The following is an 18863-nucleotide window of genomic DNA, read 5'->3' as shown; positions in this document are numbered from 1 at the left end:
GAAGTTCCTGAGCTGTTGTTTATCCAGAAAATAGTATACCATTCCTTCAAGTTTGAGTGAGAGTTTAGCTGGATAATGTAGTCTTGGTGAAGCATTCATTTCAGTTAGTTTTTTTTTTTTTTCACTACATCCCACCATTGCTTTCGGGCTTGGAGGGTTTCCTCTGTTAGGTCTGCTGTGAATCTAAGGGGTGCTCCTTTGTATGTGATTTCCTTCTTTGACCTTGCTGCTTGCAGTATTGTGTCTCTATTGGTGGCATCCATCATTCTAACTATGATATGGATCCTTGGAGTGTTTTTGTTAGGGTCTCTTTTAGCTGGTACTCTTCGGGCTCCTTGAATCTGGATGCGTGCATTGTACAGCTCTGGGAACTTTTCAGCAATGATTTCTTTAATGGTGGCTTTTTCATTGGGACTGTTACCCTGACCTTCTGGGTACTCCAATGATTCTAATGTTGTTCCTCTTGGGATCATCCCCTAGGACTCTGATTCGCTCTAGAGCTATCTTGAGGTCTCTTGCCATTGTTTGTTGTTGCCTGTAGGCTTCCTGCAGCTCATCTTCCAGCTCACTGATTCTGTCTTCAGCTGGCCATTCTACTGTTGAGGGCACACACTGAGTTTATTTCATCTAAAGAATCTTTAATTTGTGACATCTCTGTGTGTGGCTTTCCCATTTCTGCTCTCATTTCTTCCTGTATTTTCTCAATTGTTTCTTTCATGTCCTCATTTAATTTACTGTTTATCTATCTCACTGTTTCATTGAGTTCATTGAACATCTTCATTACTTCATATCCGAATTCTTTATCAGAGAGCTCCCTTAAGCGAGTAACACCTAATGAGGCTTCTGGACTCTTTTCATCGTCTTCTCCTCATGGTGGGGATTTGTGTTGTTTCTTCATGTTGGTGTGGTGGTATGGAGACTAAGATGTTACATGAGATTGCTGGGTATGAGTAATTTATCTGCGGCTGCCAGCCCAAAATTAAGCCACGCCCACCCCTGAAAAGGCCACGCCTGCTCCCGAAGAGGCCACGCCCACTTCTGAAGAAGCCACACCCACTTCTGAAGATCCACGCCCACTTCTGGAGAGGCCACGCCTCTACGTCCTACGGGGTATCTGGTGTGGGGGAGGTGGTACAACCTGGGAGAAGGAGAAAACCGGACAAGGCGTTGGGGACGAACATGAAGAGGTGCAGGGATGGTGGGTGACCCAGTGTCCCAGAGCACACCTGGGGAGCATGCGTAGGGAAAACGGAATCCTGGGTTCAAATATTGACTGACCTGGGAGGGAGAGAAAACCGGGCATGGCGTTGGGGACGAACAGCTACAGGCCTATAATTTAACAAACATAAATTCACAACGTTTAGTTTCTCTTGTACCTAAGCGTATTTTGTCTGTAAAGGGGCCAGAATGAAAATGTTGAGGGGTCAGAGAGGTAGTACAATGGGTAGGGTGCTTGCCTTTGCAACAGGTGACCCAGGTTCTATCCATGGTATCCCACACGGTTCACCAGGCACTGCCAGGAGTAAGCCCTGATCACAGAGCTAGGAGTAACCCCTGAGCAAGTATAAAAATGTTGAATCTCTGCTGGGAGGATTCAGTGGCACCAACTTCTGAAAAAATTGTTTCTACTTCCTTACAAAGTTTATGCCTTGCCAGGGGGTACTTGTTCTTGCTTAGAACAGAAATTCTAGTTGTAAGTGGGCAAGTGGAGAAATTATACTAACATGTCTGGGCTCTCAGGTTACTGTTCAGGAGACAGTACCTGGTGACTTGGCATTTATCATCTGTAGATTCCAATTTAGGAGAGACATCTGCCTTACAAGGATCTGGTACCCTACAAGAATCTTTCAGAAACAAGAGACATATTCTTTAAGATAGAAAACATGCAATCTCATCTATCAACTTCTGATCTCAGTTGGGCAGTGTAGCTTATTAGAGGCGCCTGGCAAGATCCAGCTGAGCCAGTGTAAGTTCGAAGCTCCTTGGAAGAGAAGATAAGCTGGCTGAGTTTCTGTAGGCAACCGGCCAGGAATGAGGTTTCCAGCTTTCCATCACATGTCCTTTTCATCACTTTCAGCTCAGTCAGAGATGGCGAAGCTTCCTATTCAGGGGCCAAGTGTGTTTTAGAGAGACTCAGGGAGGAGTTATGAATGAGGGAATTGTACTTTCGTTCCACTGGCTGCATCCTGCTCTGCCTTGTTGTTCCTCATAGCTATTAATATCTAGGCTTGGAGCACAGAAAAGAGAGTGAATGGTAAGAGGATATATTGGAAGTGTCTAACAATGTCATATGGCCAACAAAGATGACTATGGAAAAAAAGGGCCTGGGTTTTAAGAGATTAAGAGCATATTTTAGCTTGAAGGATTTCCCTTAAAAATAGCTGGTTCTACCATATCTTAATTGTATAAATAAGTAACTTAATTTCTCTAAACCTCAGTTTCCATGTAGGATTGTTATTGCAGCCATCATTTATAACGACATAAGCTGCAAAGTATGTTATATGAATTATGATTCCATTCCTTATTCTAGTGATATACGGATTATAAACATTTAAAGGGCTAGATATGCAGTACTTTAGCTTTATGAATCACCTCTATGGAAACAAATCACTCTGCTGTTCTCATGTGACAGCAGCCATTGATCATGCATTGATGGATAGATATGGCTATGTTCCAATAAAACTTCATTTATGGGCGCTCAAACTTGAAAATCTGTTCATTTTCATGTGCCACAAAGCATTATTTTATTTTTTTATTAAAATGGGGCTGGAGCGATAGCACAGCGGGTAGGGCGTTCGCCTTACAAGCGGCCAACATGGCCGACCCGAGTTCGATTCCTCCGCCCCTCTCGGAGAGCCCGGCAAGCTACCAAGAGTATTCGATATGCCAGACACAGTAACAACAAAGTCTCCAATGGAGACGTTACTGGGACCGCTCGAGCAAATCGACGATCAACAGGAGGGCCTTTACCTTTACCTTTACCTTATTAAAATGTAAAAAACCACTGTTGGCATATACACTGAGTGAAACCAGACCAGGCCAATTAGGAAAGCACATTGTCACTTGGTAACGCCCATTATACTCTACAGTATAATGCCCTCTAGAAAGATGTGATGATTGGGGACCGGAGCAATAGTGCAGTGGGTAGCACGTTTGACTTGCACACGGCCAACCCAGGTTCGATCCCCAGCATCCCATATAGTCCTCCCAGCACCGCCAGGAGTAATTCCTGAGTGCAGAGCCAGGAGTAACCCCTAAACTTCGCTGGGTGTGACCCAAAATGCCAAAAAAAAAAAAAAGATGTCATGATCATTGTAATGACCCAATGAGAAAATGCACATAGAATTACTAACCTAACATCGTCTCTTTATAAGTACTCAGCAGATTGGATTATTTTATTTACTTTATTATTGTTTTCTTCAAAAGAAAAAGGCTTTTGCATACCATAACCTTTTTATTTAGATATAATTGGCATACAGGTTTACATCAGTTTTGTTTTTTGTTTTGTTTTAGGGGGCCACATCTGGCAATGCATAGAGCTTACTCCTGGCTCTATGTTTAGGGTCCATGCCTGGCTGCTTAGGGGCCCATATACAGTGCCAGGGACTCGGTTAGTGACATGCAAGCAAGCATAAGACCAGTCGACACTCATCACTAAAATACAGTTACAAACATTTTCTTATAATGAGAACTTTCAAAAGCTTTAATAATTTTCAAATCAACATAGTGTTGTTTACCATAGATATCAAGCTGTAGTTGCATCTGCAGAACTTAATAATTTTACAAATAAGCCCTTAACCTTTTGACCATTTCTTCCTTTTTGCTTATCCCAATCCATTCTTACCACTGACAACACCTATGAATTAATGGTCTCAACAATAAAAATAAAAATGTTCATATTACCTTATTCTCTCTTGGCTTCAACCCATTCCTTGCATTGAATATGATTTTGACTAAGTAATACATACCTGCTGATAATATTTTGTAGTTCAAAGAACTTACGATAACTTTCGGAAGAAGTTTAAAGTTTCTCTTATATTGACCTTTCTGATCCCCGAAGCCTTTTTAATTACACTATTTCCCATCTCAGCCTTTTTACTCCATCGATTTCATGTGTTCTTTCCCACCTGTGAGACTTTGTCATCTCTGTGTTAAGTTACATGAACTTCTCGGCACCAATTCCTGGCTTACCTGGGCTTACACCTATTCTTCTTTCAGGTACCCACTTAGAGTTCACATTGTTTAAGAAACGATCCATTGTCTCTCTCCAAAAAGAAATATATTCATTGTCTTAGGCATTTTCGAAGTATCACTGTATCACTATCATCCTGTTGTTCATCTATTTCCTCGAGCAGTCACCAGTAATGTCTCCTTTGTCCTAGCCCTGAAATTTTAGAAAGTGACACATTCGAGGCTCTTTCAGGGTCAGGGGAATGAGACCCATCATTGTTACTGGCTTTTGGCATATCGAATATGCCACGGGGAGTTTGCCATACTCTGCCGTGCAGGCAGGATACTCTCAGTAGCCTGCCGGGTTCTCCAAGAGTAAAAATGAGATAATAAGGGCATTCACGGCTGTGCGCTTCTGGAAGCTGGGTTTTATAGTCTCTGGGTCTTGGCCATTGATGGAATAACATGGCACCGGGGGCAGTTGGTGGGTGTAATGCTAACCTACTGGAAAATGGGGAATCTGGATGGAGGAGACCCAGTCCCGATCCGAGCAGGCTTGTATATCTCAGCCCTGGGTCCTGCAAAAAATTTTTAAAAAGGCGGTTATATTCTTTTTGCTTCTCTTTTGACAGTATTAAATACATGTACAACTAAAAATACAAGTACTAGTTCGGCAAGGTAGTGGTATTACAAGTCAGCAGTTGTTTCATTTCCCCCCAGTGTCTCAGTATTTTAATCTTTAAACTTTAATTCTAGTACTAATTCTTATTACTTGGTCTGTACTATGAATAAATAGAATGAAGCCTTTCCTATACAGGAGTTGTAAGTATTATCAAAAGTAGGCATGCATCCAATGTAAGATGAAGACTTTTCTCTCAATATCAATTTTTATCTTAACCTTTAAATTTTATCTTAACCTTAAAATATAATTCTTTTATATAGGATTTGCAATGTGTATACTGTATGGGACATTATTAGGGCTCTATATCTTACATAGCATATATGGATATACACTATAACAATACGAAATATGTAACTAATAAGATATTAGGAAAGATACACTTGTTTTGTGGGAGGAGGGGTCATATCTGTCAGTGCTCAGGACTTACTCCTATCTCTGTACTCTGTTAGTATATATTCATACACATAAATATATATTTCTCTCTGTAGATATATAAGCCTACACATATTCATGAATAAGAATTCATAAAAATTGAAAAATAATTATAAAAATTGTCTGCTATAGTTTCTATTGAGAGGAAAGATCTCCCAAGTGGTGCGTGGAGATGACAGTTGCCCTACCCACTGGGTACATGATTCAGTGGAAGGCCAAGAGTGCTGCTTGGGCTTGCAGTGGTGGAGATTACCTAGGCCACCCGGGCAATGCTCACAGGCCTTCAGGCCGACACCTGGCTGTGCTCAAGGGAACACTCAGTGCCAGGATCAAACTGGGTTGTCCACATGCCAGGCATGTGTCCTAACTCCTTTACTCTCTTTCCAGCCCCTATAATAATTTTTGTCTTATGGATTATTGAATTGACTGTAAAGAATAAAATTTGTTGACATTTCCCATGTTGATTGGTCTTGTCGAGCTCTTCAGTTGTTCTAAATTTTTTTTAGTCCTAAGCTATCTCCCGCATGGGCTCATAGTGCTTTATCTCTTTCTTTAAAGGGTACTAGCGTTTACTGAGAACTTTTTTGATGTTCAATATACTTAATGGTGTTATTGCATTTAATTCTTACTCATTTTCACCAAAGCACAGATCCCGAGGCCCAAGTAAAACAAATCAAGTCAAAATCAAGGCAAGAATTTGGAAGAAAGGCAGGCAGTCTCACTAAGAAGGACAGAAGACAAAGGAGTTAAAACTATGACAAAGTCTGAATTTTGTTGAATCCTGTCATGAATGATTGAAATCAGTTAATACAAATGTGTTACATGGGATTATTCCAGATTAATTTATTTATAATAAGATGAGAGAGTTACTATTAGAACAGACGTTTTATTTATGATCAAGAAGAATTTTCAGTTGATTAAGAATTTTTTTTCCATCACCAAATGTGACTACATGTGAAAATTTTTCTTACTTTTAGAAGGTGGCAAAGCAGTTACTCCTACATTTAAGGATGTCATAGACTAGAAACATTTTAGAACAAACTTTTATAGGCCAACAAAATTACCAACTTTTTAATCTTTTTAATAAAATAAAGGATATTAAAAAATAGACAAAACAAAAACAACCATCTATTCTCATCACTTCAGAAATATAAGGACAAATTAGAAACAAAAATAATAGAAGAGACAAACAGTTGGCCAGATATAACCTTATCATAGATGAAGTTTGCTTCAGCTGGATGACAGTTCACTACAGTTTACTTAGTTTTTTCATATTAATCTGGACCAACAAGGATCAGGAACCACTGCTTCTTACAGATCTCAGTTTTAATCTATTCCTAATTCTTAGCCATGAAAACCTAGGCTGACTTACTCATCTTTTCTGAGTGTAATTTCCTCATGTGTCAGATAAAGATAATATTTCACTGGCTATTCATTTCCTATGGGTTGTCATAGCGAAGCACAGCAAGGTAGCAGAGACCAATGAAATCTAATGTTCTCTGGTCTGGAGGCTTGAGTCTGGAATAACTAAGTGTCCACAAACTTGAGTTATCTCTGAAGGCATGGGGGAGTCTCTGTCACATCAAAGATCACTTTGATGATCTTTGGTAATTCCTTGACTTGGAGGTAGCACAGATAGCATAGCTGCAATCTTAGCCTGCAGCTCTCCTTTCTCAGTGTGTGTGTGTGTGTGTGTGTGTGTGTGTGTGTGTGTGTGTGTGCCTTTCCCCCTTTTTATAGGACCCAAATCATATTAGAGTGGATTAAGGATCCACTCTAATCTGACTTCTTACCAGTCATATATTCAAAAGTAGCACAATCAAGTAAGGTCACTGGAGGTTGGCAATCATCGTATGACTTTGTTTGGGTTTTGTTTGTTCATTTGTTTTTGTTTCAGGGCCACACCAGGAAGTCCTTAGGGCTTGTTCCTGGCTCTGCCCTAAGGAATTACTCCTGATGGAGCTCCAGGGACCATATGTGGTGCCCAGATCAAACCCAAGTGGGCTGCATGAAAGGCAAGCACCCTACCCACTCTACTGTCTCTCTGGCAACACAACATGTCATTGGAGAGAGAACGGAAGTCAACCCATGTTAAAAGCCCATGTCAGTGTCTCATGACACTGTTTCACCACAACCATTCATGGGAAAAACAAAATGGTTTGTGAAATAACTGCTATATCCCAGAGGACTGTGACAGTTGTTCATTTCTTAAGATTTATAATAGGAAATTTTATGATTTAGAAGCAATAAGCAATTTGTGTAAAGCTATATAACTAAGAAATAGCAAAGTTAAACTCTGAATACTTTCACTGAGTAAATGTCTTGTTTGGTTGGTTTGGTTTGGGGACAATACACAGCAGTACGCCAGTTTATTTCTGGCTCAGAATTTAGGCATCTCTCTTGACAGTGCTAAACTAAACTTCTGTCAGTTAAATTAAACACCTATTAGCTAAATTCCTGCTAGCTAACTTCCTATTAGTTTAATCATGAGAGAGAACTACCTCATCCACACATATCACAGAGGCTTAGGAGAGAAATTAGACAAATAGAGAGTTGTCTGCATTGAGCATTGCAAGCTTGCTCTGAGCCACTCTCTAGAAACACAGAGCCAAAAATTTTCTCACATCTAATCTTTCAGAGCCTGGAACAATACCTTGTACCACAGAGCTACCACTGGTCTCTCTTAAGACATGTTGATTACATCCTGTTAAGATAGTAGTTTCTTATAAGGAAGAATTCATTCCCTGTGATCTTGTAGGTGGCCAAATACCAGACTGTACTTATTTGGGATAGGAGTTTGCCATGGGAACTTGAGACAGATACCTTGAGTCAATAGCAACAGGTGTATAGTGTGCAAAAAGAAAAATATATTTTTGTCATGGGATTTGTGGTGGGCACCGTTTGAAACTGCTAAAGGAAACTAAGTTGATCCAAGAGTGAATGGCAGACATGCTGTGAATAGACCTTCCGGGCTGGTGAATTTAACTGAGAAAAAAAAGGTGAAACAGGAGGGGCTGAAGTGATAACACAGTCATTAGGGAGTTTGCCTTGCATGTGGCCGACCCGAGTTCGATTCCTAGCATCCCATATGGTCCCCCGAGCACTGCCAGGGATAATTCCTCAGTGCATGAGCCAGGAATAACTCCTGTGCAATGCCAAGTGTGACCCAAAAAGAAAGAAAAAGTGATAAAGGAACTAGTGAGCTGTTCAGACAGAGAAGAGCCCTTGAGACTGTCATTTCCTGGCAGGAAGTCCAGCCCCCCTTCGTGGCATTTTCTATCCTGGATGATAGACTTCCCTGCGCTTATTCACACCCTTTACACACCTGGCAGTTAAAAGATGCCTTGACAAACAGTTGACTCTTTGAAATACACTTTAGGAAGAAAGTGGGGAAAAACTAATTTTCTCTAAACAAGTATGCTAGGAGAGGCTGAAGAGGTGGTACAGCAGGTAATACGTGTGGATAGCTGTTTGATCCCCTGCACCACAAACGGAGCCACTGAGCAATGCCAGGGGTGATCGCTCAGCATAGAGCCAATACCACCACGTTTTGACCCCCACAAAATAAATAAAAAATTAAAAAATACGCTAGTTACACTAATAATAATGCCTTTATAAGCTATAGATCAATAATACATTTTTGATAAACTGAATTTTACTAAGTAGATATTGGCATATATATTTTTTGTAGATAAAGGACTCACTTGCAGTAAATTTATTACAAAGCCATAGGAAAGTAAAGTAAAAAGGCCCTCCCGTTGATCGTCGATTTGCTCGAGCGGGCCCAGTAACGTCTCCATTGGAGACTTTGTTGTTACTGTGTCTGGCATATCGAATACTCTCGGTAGCTTGCCGGCTCTCCGAGAGGGGCGGAGGAATCGAACTCGGGTCGGCCATGTTGGCCGCTTGTAAGGCGAACGCCCTACCCGCTGTGCTATCAGGGCCCGGCAAGCTACCGAGAGTATTCGATATGCCAGACACAGTAACAACAAAGTCTCCAATGGAGACGTTACTGGGCCCGCTCGAGCAAATCGACAATCAACGGGAGGGCCTTTACAAAGCCATGGTGAAAACAATCTCTGTCTGGCTCTGAAACGTACGATCTTTCTGTAATTTCTACTAACAGCCAGAATAAGTACATGAACCACATTGTACCCCTCCCTCCAGCATTAGAATGTGAAACTGCTTGGGGCAGTTGGGATAAACACGTAAGAATGGATTCTGACACCAACCTGCTGGAGTTGGACGCAGCTCCATGCACACTTGGCAACTAGGTAAGTCTGCTGGGATTGATTCATCTGTCTGAATGTCAGTTTCTTTGTCATCCCTATTGTTTGTGATAGGACCTACTTACAGAAATCTTTCACAAATTCAGTAAATATTCAGTGAGCCTAAGCACTTTGAACACTCCCTGACACAGCAATATGCACAACAATTGCCGTTGTTAGTTTTGAAAAACAACCACCAGGCAAATGAGTGTTAATAGTCTATTAACCAAAACAGGTTTTAACCTTGTCAGAAAGGAAATATTCAGGCACTCCCCTCCACACTATCTGCCTGTTAATGATTGTTTTTTTTTTTTATCAATCAATGATCCTGTTTCTGTAGGTTTTCCCATTTTAAGGCTTTCCTATGTAAAGGTCACACCCGGAGTATAAAAATAATTTACCCAGCTGGGCACCTTAGCAAAGCAGCCTGGGGTGGGGTGGGTGCTAAGGATCAGGGCCCTTGTGATTGAATGCAGAGGGGAGCAGGCACTGAGGAGGTCTGAAGGTGGTCAAGGCAGCCCCACTCCTGCAGGAGGCTGCCACCAGTGGGCACAGGACAAGTCCGGTGTGGTTCTGGAAGACACTGCTCAGCACACAGACATGCACCTCAGTGATGTGCAGAATGACGCCACTATGGGTGCCTTTAGAGGTTATAAAAATCCCTTAACACATAAAAATATTACAGCTAAGATTCTGGACTTGCAAAGTAAAATGCATGGTATCTTTAAAGACCATCTTCCTAATCTGGGACCTCCAGAAATATGGCAAGGAATTTCTGATGGCCTAAGCTCCCTCAACCCTGTAACTAGCATCAAGTGATTGATGGGGGAATCTGTAGGAATGGGTGTTCTGCTACTTGTACTGACCATTATGCGTTTGATAAATTTATTAGAAGTTTAAGCAGTACAAAACTAGAAGTCAGCACAACAAGCGGCCCAATTTGCTATGATGGCTAAAATTTGCCCTAGGCAAAAAGGGGGAGATGTTGGTGCTAAGCTGTAACAAGACAACTTCAAGCACTTTTGCAGGGTGATGGGCAGGGACTTGGGCTGGCCACAAACACTGTAGAGGATGAGGTGTGTGCAGTCGCCGAGGAGTGCCCCCATTATGTTGACACACTCACGTTGTCTGTGCTATTGGGTAGCCCTATAGACTAATGACTTTCTTTGTTTGTTTTGGGGCCAAACCCTGTGGGGGCTTACTCCTGGCTCTGTGCTCAGCGAACGCACCTAACTGGACTTGGGAACTCTATGTGGTGCCAGGCATCAAAGCCGGGTCAACCTCTGCCAGGCAATCATCTCATCCACTGGACTATCCCTTCCACCCAAAGAAACTTTCTTGACACCAGGTTTGGGTTCAATCCCAAATCATGCTTGGAAACTGTGAGATCTGGTAGTTCACGTTGCCTTTCTCTTAGCTTCCTCATCTGTGCGGCAGGCAGGCGTGTTGAGCCACTTCATCTCAATGCTCCTTGTGTTCCCTCGTTTGGAAAAAGTCACTTCAGCATCTCTGAATTCTGGAGATTCGTTTGAATTTACTTTACCTGATACTTCTTCTGGCGGTTTAGAGAGTAGAAGTGTTTGGTACTCCGCAATGTATGCATGCTTGAGGACTGGCATCTTCCAGAACTACTGTGAAAATTCACCGAGTACTATGCCTCCCTGTGTGTGCATCTGAAATACAAGGGCTTGTCTCCACATTTTGCCATTTTTTCCTCCCCCACCCCCACCCGCCACTGGGTTGGGTGGATCCACCTTAACAAGGTGTGGGGGAAAACAAGTGGAGGATTGGGGTGCTATGCGGATGGTGAGAAAATGCCTCCTCGGTTCCTGCTGATACATTCGAAACAATTCCTGCCACTGCTGCTCAGGCTGATATGTGTGTGAGTTGTAAGGAAATCCTTGCATCCAGGGAGCGAGGATGCTGCCTGGTCCCCCCCCTTGATGCAAAATCTGAGAGTCTAGGAGGGGCTGCTTTATAATTCATCAGGTTTTGCTAGTGAGTTCTGCCAGTGGAGTCTTAGTTATAAAGGCAAGTGTGAATCGGCCGGCAGACAGGAGAACCTGCCACCAAGGAGACGGAGAAACTGCCTGTGTTGCCTTCTGCCTCCTCCCTGCTTTGTTCCAGTAATTTTGTGCTCGGTAAGTTGCCTGGCTTTGCAGCTAATCGTTGTTGAATGAGCGTTGGCAAATCGATCTGTAGTTTGGAATATGTACTTGTGTCAGAAGTGTGTGTCAGTGTTTGGGCTCCTGACAAATTCCACAATTCCCTTTAATGAGTAAAATAGCTTGAAAGATGAAACAAAACCCAGCAAATCAATTATTCACCTGGATCCTTGGAAGGCTGCTTGCTGGGCTTGCTAAAGTTTCTCCGGTTTCAGTCTGTCAGTTTCGTTTGTTTGGTGAGCACTGAAAAGAGCAAGTCTCTGTCACGAATTCCTTTTTTGAGCTGCCAAAAGGAGGTATGTACCGGGTGGTTTGTCTGTCCTCTCCAGCCCCCTCCCAGCCCGCCCTCCCCAGCGATCGGGAAATCTTAAAACAGATTGTTTGCCTGGTTACCAGCTCCAAAGGAGCTCAAGCTCTGCAAGGCAAGATTCAAATTGCAGTCTTTTGTGTGAAGGGAACTGTGAATAATTGTTACTCTGGCGGTGAGGAGTATTGTGACTGGCGAGTATTGGACTGTCCTGTGGTGGTCTCTGCATTTTGCTGGGTGGGACAAGATCCAGATCCAAGGAGATTAACATTTGGCATGCCTGTTGATGATGTGGGGAAGGGAGTAGAAGAAAAAAATAATAAAGCTAGATTCTTATGAAAGAGCTGTACTCTGCACCCGCAGGACAGACAAATGCAGAGAGCAGGGCTGTTGCATATCTGTTAGGGGGGATCATTCTCTCTAGTTTCCTATGCCCGTGAAGGATTACCAGAGACTGTTTTGGTCCTCCTCTGGGCATGCTGCAGGTTTCTCTGTGGTCGTGGCTGCTGGCACCGGTGAGGCTGAGTCCTGGTCAGGCTCAAGTCCTTTCCTCTGCAGAAGAGAAGAGTGAAAGCTGCACTTCCTGGATTCCTTTCTGCTCTGTGGTTCAGCCTCTGTCCAAATCTCAGAAACGAACAGCTTGATGTGCTTTTTTCCCCTTCATTTCTTTTTCTTCTCTTTCTTTTTTTCCCCACAGTATCATATTTAACTAGGGTGCATATGGCATATTCTACGTGGACAGAAATAGCAAGATATTTTTCTGAATGTTGCTGTTGTAGCTGCAGTGTTGACATTTGCTTTATTTCACGAGCAAGGAGCTACTGTCTTCTGAACTCCGAGTTGTCCGTCCAAAGCATTTATCATGTTTTCGATTACGCTTCCCTTTAGATGTAGAATGTGTTCTCTGACAAGAATGTACTTTATATCTTGAGGGAAAGCAACTTGTGTTGGCGTATCTTTGAAAAAGTCTCTATATTTTATTTCCACTAAAGCTCAGTTTTGTACTTGGCTTTTCACACCCCTCCCATCCCAATTTGGTCATTGGTACACTACACTTTTAATAAAGTTACTTTTTCTTTCTCAGTACATCTCCTAATGATGTCCAAATTTGGCAAATTTGTAATATGGAATATGTCTTTTTCTAAGAGCACATGTCCCAGGCATAGTTCTTCTGCCCACAAATAGCTTTTCCGTATTTTCCATTCTTTGAATAAGTTTGCTTAAAGAACAGAGGAGTGCTGTATTGTGGTTGGCACTTCTGGGTGTGTAACCTGAGACTTGGCTTCTGATCTACAAGCAGCTGCCCCACTAAGGGTCTGTAACTTGTCTTTTGTCTTATTTCTAGTTCAAAGCCTGCAGGGCACAATAAAGGTTCCTAAAAGTGTTCATATATCCTAGTGCCAAGAACAATATACTAGTTATGGTAAATGACTATATAGAGATAGTTCTACGTAGCCATGAAGTATCTCTGTACTGTAATATAATTTGAATTTTATTGTATGCATATTTTAAAAAGTTGCAGGCCAGAGGCCAGTTTATTTTACAACAGTATCTGGCTTTTGATCCAGTGTGACTTTATGGAGAAAGAAATCAATTTACCGATCTTAGTTCAGTTCAGTGGTTTTTTTTTTTTTTTTGCATTTGGAGGTGATTATTCAATCTCCTCTTCACACCGAGAAAAGCTGTATTTATAGCCTCGAAAGAAATTTTAGTAGGAGTTATTCTCAATTAAATCTATGACAAGACAAATATCTGTGGCACAACTTTCCCAGAGAGCACAGGATTAAAATCCAAATAGCTATTAACAATTTGCCTCCATGACACATGGAATTCCCTTTGGGAAGGTGGCAGTGATAAAACTATTTAAGGTTCGGTTCATGGACTACAAGTATAGCTTAAAGGTGATCACGAGCTTTGCAAACAGGAATCCTATTTGCCCAGCAACACACGGTCCCCTGAGCATCGCTGGAACTGCTTTCTTCCTCTAGGTAATATTATAGGAGATGACAGAGATCTGTCTCCAAAGAACGTAAAGTGAAAGAGCAGGCACTTTGCATTGCCTTGGATTGTGCCTCACTATATTTATCTGTAAAATGGGGGAGAGAAAATTTCAGAAGTTTACATTAGGTGATGGATTACTCTGTCTACCAAAGAGTCGTTATTTTATCCATTGAATTTTTAAAGACATATTAATTCATTTTGATGTTGATTTTGAAAGAGATACACAGCATTAATAGTCTAAAATTTTTCCTACTAGTCTTCTCTCCTTTTAGCGAAAATCTTGTTACTTTTTGTTTTGAAAACCTAGGCAGTATGAACGTATCCTCTTTCAGTTCATTTTAAAGTAATTCATAGAATGGTATTTTCAGAGAATACTCTTGATTTCAAATGGGAAGCGTGGAAATCAACTGATGTCAATAATACATAACCTCCTAAATTATTTTCTTACTTATGATTAGTTCCTTATACTAGTATTGATATAGCATTAAAGTAACTTATTATAATAGCACTGTAGCGCTGTCCTCCCGCTGTTCATCGATTTGCTCGAGCAGGCACCAGTAATGTCTCCATTGGGAGACTTGTTAAACTTATTATAAACTATATATAATTTAATCTATCATAGACATTATATTAAATTATTTAAATGTGTTTTCTCATGTAGTCCTTTTCAAAAACTTACTGGACAGGTTCTCTTAAATTGCATTATCAAACAGAGAAACAAGATTAGAAAAGAGTTCATTTACATACTACAAATTTAAACTCTTCTAATGCAGCACTAGTATTTACACTCACACTTCTCTAATTTCACATCTACTGTTACCATTGTCTTGTAGGTTCTTCCTGTATTTTGGCCCATAGCCCTATATTTTTTATTCTTCCCTCCACATATTAACCTTTGCCCATATTTAGAGGCAGCTTTTTAAAATGAAGCTGGGAATTTTCCTTTCTTTCATTTTTTTGTTTTATGCCAGTCAGTATTACGTTTTCCCATTCTTATCCCAGTATAACATCTAGAATGAGAGGCCAAAGCCTATCGTCCCCTAAGCACTGAAAGGAGTAATTCCTGATTACAGAGCCATGGGTAAATTCTGAGTACTGCTGGGAGTGGCCCCCAAACCAAAAAAAAAAGGTAAAAATAAGTAAAATAAAATAAAGAATTAATATAGGGGCTGGAGTGATAGCACAGCAGGTAGGGCATTTGCCTTGCACACGGCCGATCCAGGTTTGACTCCCAGCATCCCATATGGTTCCCTGAGCACAAGTTTCGCTCCAGCCTGCATCACCAATTGTGACCCAATGAGAAAAAAAAAAATGAATATAAAAGGGCTTGAGCGAAAGCACAGAAGGTAGGGCATTTGCTTTGCAAGTGCCGACCAACATGGCCGACCTGAGTTCTATTCCTCCACCTCTCTTAGAGAGTCCAGCAAGCTACCAAGAGTATCTCGCCCCCATGGCAAAGCTTGGCAAGCTCCCCGTGACGTATTCAATATGCCAAACACAGTAACAATTGTCACAATGGAGACGTTACTGGGCCCGCTCGAGCAAATCGATGAACAACATGAGGACAGTGACAGTGACAGTGACAGTGAATATAAAAGAAATTAGAAAAGATAATAACCATGAAATTCAATCAAAGATTGAGAACTTAACCAGAATCTGTTTCTTTCTTTGATAGGGACAAATTTCTTCTATGCCTCTGACTCTAATTCATTCTGACCTGGGGCCAGAACAATATAGTACAGTGGGTAAAGAGTTTGCGTTGCATGAGGCCAACCCAGGTTCTATCCCTGGCATCGAAGATAGTCCCTCAAACCTCACCAGAAGTGATCCCTGAGCTCAGAGCCTGGAGTAAGGCCTGAGCACCGCTGCTGTGACTTAAAATGATAAAACAAAAACCAAACAAATTTAGCAGTCTGGTCCAAGAGATGATCTTAGATCACTTACTGGGTAGTGAGGGTCCCAGAATTTCTTTTCAATTCTCATGGCCATACTTGTTCTCACCCTTAAGTGTGAAAGAAAGCCAAGAGGCTATTAATTGCATAGAGGTAGAGGCCAGAAGATGGGATTTCATTCATCAAAGTTTGACTGTGATTTGTGATGCCAACATATTTGAACAGAAGGGCTTTATTTTCTTAATTGCAGGGAGGAGCTCTTAGAGAGAGTAACCGGGTCTGGGGGTGTCCACTTGTGTTCTTGTCCCCTCTGAAATGGTAGGCACCAAACCTTGCCCGCACTAAAGATTGTTCACCTATATTTCATGTTGTGAAGCAAAAATTCTGGTGGGTTCATTTTGTGTAGCTTTTGTTTGCTTTTGGTTTTGGCCTTCACCCATTAAGCCAAAAGAAATCACTTAAACTGGAAAGTGATTAAAGTACAAAGATTTGGATCTGGAGAGATAGTACAGGGGTAAGGCACTTGTCTTGCATGTAGCCGACCTAGGTTTGATCCCTGGCACCCCCTAAGCTCCCCAAATCCAGGAGTGAAAATAATTTGGAGGAATAATAATAACAGATCCTGGAATAACCTCTGATTGCCATAGGTTGTGGCCCCCAACAAACAAAAAGTATGAAGATCTCAGCTTTTCTTATTCTGTTTTGTCATCGATAACAGCCTGATCCATGAATGATAGATATGTATTTGGCTTCTACCGCAGAGACATTGGCAGACTTTGGAAAGAGAATTTGGAGTTAGCAGGATTTAAGCTCTCAGACAGGTCTTTTATGCCCTTTGAATGTAAGAATGCTCAGGAAAAAAGAAACATGGTTAATTTCAGGTGCTCTTTTCTCATTTCTAGGGTATAATTCAGTTGTAACTCACTAATAACCAGGACTCTAATGATTCCAGCGAAATGCTGACTTGTATGTAGGCTGTTTCTTGGGAATTGTTGACTTTCTGTGTCCTTTCATCAATATCAAAACCTTCTTCTGTTCAATGCCCCATCCTCTTTTCACATCGTGCTGTATTTGGCAACAATGTGCACCAGTCCAGCCAATTATTCATCTGGTTCTTATCTCCGCAACCTTTTCTTTTCTAAAATTTCCGTATAAGTAGAGTCATAAAATATATAGTTGTTCACTCTAACTTGCTTTACCTTGCATAATGTTTTTGGGGCTGGAGCGAAAGCACAGCGGTAGGGTGTTTGCCTTGCGTGCAGCCGGCTGAGCCGAGCTGGGTTCGATTCCTCCGCCCCTCTCAGAGAGTCCGGCAAGCTACCGAGAGTATCTTGCCCGCAGGGCAAAGCCTGGCAAGCTACCCGTGAGGTATTCAATATGCCAAACACAGTAACAAGTCTCACGATGGAGACATTACTGGGCCTGCTCGAGAAAATTGATGAACAATGGGAGGACATTGCTACAGTGCTACGGTCCACCTGAAAAGAATTAACAGCTATGAGTTCTGTTAGCAAAATTCTGTAATCATCAAAACACATAAGGGGTCATTTTAATTATTTCTTAGCACAGTGAAAACTACTACTCAAGTAACAGTGAAACTTAATTTTGTGTTACTTATTTTTTATTATTTATAAATAATTTTTTCTGAATGGAAAGGCAGCACATATCTTAGTATTCTCTGATACTTAATTTTGTGACCTTCGTTCCTCAGTTATAAAGAAAAGACAGTAATTTAAATCTCAAGATGTTGGGAATATTTAACTGAGACAATTCACAAGACAGTAAATAATTTGTCTCTCATGTATGTGAATCAGGCACCATCTATAGTTAGTGTGTAGTATGCTTATGTATAATGGTAACTCAATTTAAAATGATAGTTAAGCTCTGAAGACTAAGGCAAGTGCCACATTTATTTTGTTTAGATTTGGTAATGGGAATAGTATAGATAGATTTAAAAATGAACAAAAGACAAGTGAAAAACAAATGCTCCACATAAACCCTACAGGAAAATACCTCCTAATAGTATATATATATATATATATATATATATATATATATATACCCTACAGGAAAATATCTCTTAATAGTGTATACATAAGGTGGTGATAGATTGTTGAATTTTATATTTTTTATGCTTTGTGTATCACTTGAGCTTTTTTTAAAAAATAAAATCAACTCTTATCATTCACAGAAAAAATAGAGAAGATATTTTAACGTATTGAATTCAGATATGAAGTGACTGTTGTGAATGATCTAAGTTAAGTCAAAAATCAAAACAGAAAATATGCAAAATATCTGTTAAAATGTTTTCTGTCTGAAAAATCTGGAATACGATTTTTGTTTGATTATATATTATTAATTTATATTTTCATGCACTATATATGTCAGATGCTGTATTAGTTGCTGATATTACAGAGATGAAAATCCATAATATTTCATATTTCTCAGAGAGCCCGGCAAGCTACCGAGAGTATTTGATATGCCAGACACAGTAACAACAAAGTCTCCAATGGAGACGTTACTGGGCCCGCTCGAGCAAATCGATGATCAACGGGAGGGCAATATTTCAATGAGGGACTTCATAACTTGAGATAAATGGATATCAGAGCTCACAGTGCCAATGCAGGTGACTTCTGCTCTGCTGTGAGTGGCATGTAATGTTGCTTTCATTTGCGGGGAATCTAATAAAGACCAATGCATCGATGATTGTATCCTAAAAATAGAGCAGCAAAGCCAGCAGTAAGAGGTCTTTTCCTATAATTCCCAAAAGATCCATTTCTTTTGGTTTGTCATGCTCCTAATATTAATACTAGCTGTAACCTAAGACTAACTACCCTCATGGTCTCAGAATAATTGCTAATAGTGCCTTGACAATTTCTTTTATTAATTATATTCAGCCAGTAGAAGTCTTGAGAATGGTGCCTTATTCTGAAGTTGCGGGTAGAA

General features: G+C 40.9%; 1 protein-coding gene across 25 annotated transcripts in view; it reads left to right on the top strand.

Moving 5' to 3' along the window:
- Positions 1–18863, top strand: part of DLG2 (discs large MAGUK scaffold protein 2) — a 1600462-nt gene that overhangs the window by 1360920 nt on the left and 220679 nt on the right. The window contains exon 1 of one of the 25 annotated variants that reach the window (XM_056115970.1): positions 11543–11693. The exons of 22 other annotated variants lie outside the window; for them this stretch is intronic. The gene's annotated coding sequence lies outside the window, so the exon portion shown is untranslated. Of the gene's footprint in view, positions 1–11542; positions 11694–11870; positions 12014–12109; positions 12219–18863 lie in introns of those variants that run through there. 2 more of the 25 variants (XM_056115968.1, XM_056115971.1) reach the window with 2 other exon arrangements.

This window comes from Sorex fumeus, unplaced genomic scaffold, assembly GCF_029834395.1.
Source record: "Sorex fumeus unplaced genomic scaffold, SorFum_2.1 ptg000030l, whole genome shotgun sequence".
Lineage (NCBI taxonomy): Eukaryota > Metazoa > Chordata > Mammalia > Eulipotyphla > Soricidae > Sorex > Sorex fumeus.
The sequence above is the reverse complement of the archived record's forward strand: the minus strand, read 5'-3'. Positions and strand labels throughout refer to the sequence as shown.